Raw genomic sequence first — 2,177 nt, 5'->3', positions numbered from 1 at the left:
GTGAGATGAGTGCAATTGTGTGGTAGTTTGAGCATTCTTTGGCGTTGCCTTTCTTTGGGATTGGAATGAAAACTGACCTTTTGCAGTCCTGTGGCCACTGCTGAGTTTTCCAAATTTGCTGACATATTGAGTGCAGCACTTTCACAGCATCATCTTTCAGAGTTTGAAATAGCTCAACTGGAATTCCATCACTTCCACTAGCTTTGTTTGTAGTGATGCTTCCTAAGGCCTACTTGACTTCATGACTTAAGTGTGAACAAAACCATCTCCTCTGCTCATTCAGAGCAAAGCTTCACTGAAGTGTCTTCCAGGATCAGGGGATGGCGTCAAGTTGGGGGCCGTGAAGTGGAGCGTTGCATACAGAGGAAACTGCAGACATGTCCAGGTTTGTCCATAATTCCCATTTAATCAAGAAAGCAACATATCTGGGCTCAGGTGTATAGAATGTGGGCCCTAGTTCTGTGGGCAGGTGTTGGAGAGGGGCCCCAGATCTAGCACTAAGGCTTGGGGTGGAGGCTTGGGATGGTTGGAAGAAACTACTTCCAAGTTCCTGTTCCCCTCTCCTATGACTCAGAGTTTGACAGTGACCTGGGAGGTACTCCTACCTTCTGTTGGTCACATGCTCAGATTCTTTCCTTTCTTCATCCAACTAGCTTTTATTAAGCACCTAGTAAGTGGTGGAGGTATGTCAGTGGGATGAAGACAGACGTATGAAGGGTTTGCAATGAATTGAGATAGTCAGGTGCCTTCTGATAAAGAGAAGCTTGAAGAAAATTAGGTGTGAGGTCTGTCTGGGGTAACAGTTCCAGGTGGAGGAAACAACAGGTGTGCAAAGTCCGAGGTAGGAGTGGACCTGGTGTCTGTGGATTTGAGAACAGTGTGGCCAGGGCAGAGCGACTGTGGGAGAAAGGGTAGGGGGTGAGGTCAGAGAGGGCCAGTCGGGGAGCAGGTTGTACTGGCCTTGGAGGACACTGTGGAGAAATGTCCTGGGAGAAAGGGGGAGCCCTGGGAAGGGTCGCAGAGGAGCCCAGCTTTTAAAGGCACCAATCCAGGCTTTTCTGTGGCTGCTTCTGAACACGCCTTATGGGCTTGACTCTGTGCCAGGCATGTCAGGAAATGATAAAATATGTAGGACACAGTCCTTTGCTTTGAAAATCTCATCGTCAGGCTAGGAAGACAACCCAAGAAACAGGTGATGATCTTTTGCAAACTAACAAATGTAGTGAGGGTTAATACTGAATTCTCGAAGAGTGTGCTGGTAGAGCAGAATGGGGAGGAGCTGGGATTTAATGACACACCTTTGGAGAATGAGGAGGATTTAGAGGAGTGGAATAGAGAAGTTTAGGAGAGGGCAAGTTCAGGCATTAAGTAAAACCAACAGTTACCTGGAAGAGGGAAACCGGAGTCTTGTGAATTGTGGCAAAGTGTGTGCAGGCAGACAGTGGCTGGAATCAGCGTGGCCCTTTACAGACTGGGTGACCTTGGGCAAGGCTCTTCACTTCCCTGTGCCTCAGTTTCCCCAGCTATGGAAATGAGGATGACTGCTCCTTAAACCCTGTAGGATTGTTGTGCTGATTAAGAGTTGAAACTAATTGAGGTGCTGATTAAATGCGGGACTGGACAGCACCCCACCCTGCCTATCACTTGTTGGGCATGTGGTGGGGAGCACGTTCTTTCCTTCAGTCTTCCATTTTCCCTCTTCCTTTCGTTCCCACCACCTTTTCCTCTTGGAGCTGGCATAGAAAATACAGTCAGGGATACATTTTCTGGTTGTAACACCCAGACTATCAACCTTGATCCCTGTTACAGTGCAGCTGACAGGATGAGTGTGTTAGGACTTCCCCAGTTAAGGCCAGCCTGGGATGGTTCAGCTTTTGAACTGTGGTGTTGGAGAAGACTCTTGAGAGTCCCTTGGACTGCAAGGAGATCCAACCAGTCCATCCTAAAGGAGATCAGTCCTGGGTGTTCATTGGAAGGACTGATGCTGAAGCTGAAACTCCAATACTTTGGCCACCTGATGCAAAGAGCTGACTCATTTGAAAAGACCCTGATGCTGGGAAAGATTGAGGGCAGGAGGAGAAGGGGACGACAGAGGATGAGATGGTTGGATGGCATCACTGACTCAATGGACATGGGTTTGGGTGAACTCCAGGAGTTGGTGATGGACAGGGAGGCCT

At 48.6% G+C, this 2,177-nt stretch overlaps 1 protein-coding gene across 1 annotated transcript in view; it reads left to right on the top strand.

The window, feature by feature from the left end:
• The window catches only part of GALNT18 (polypeptide N-acetylgalactosaminyltransferase 18), a 357,593-nt gene that overhangs the window by 16,186 nt on the left and 339,230 nt on the right, over positions 1 to 2,177 (top strand). The window lies entirely within an intron of this gene.

This window comes from Bison bison, unplaced genomic scaffold, assembly GCF_000754665.1.
Source record: "Bison bison bison isolate TAMUID 2011002044 unplaced genomic scaffold, Bison_UMD1.0 scf7180017864503, whole genome shotgun sequence".
Taxonomy (NCBI): domain Eukaryota; kingdom Metazoa; phylum Chordata; class Mammalia; order Artiodactyla; family Bovidae; genus Bison; species Bison bison.
This window is presented reverse-complemented; position numbering and strand designations above follow the sequence as displayed.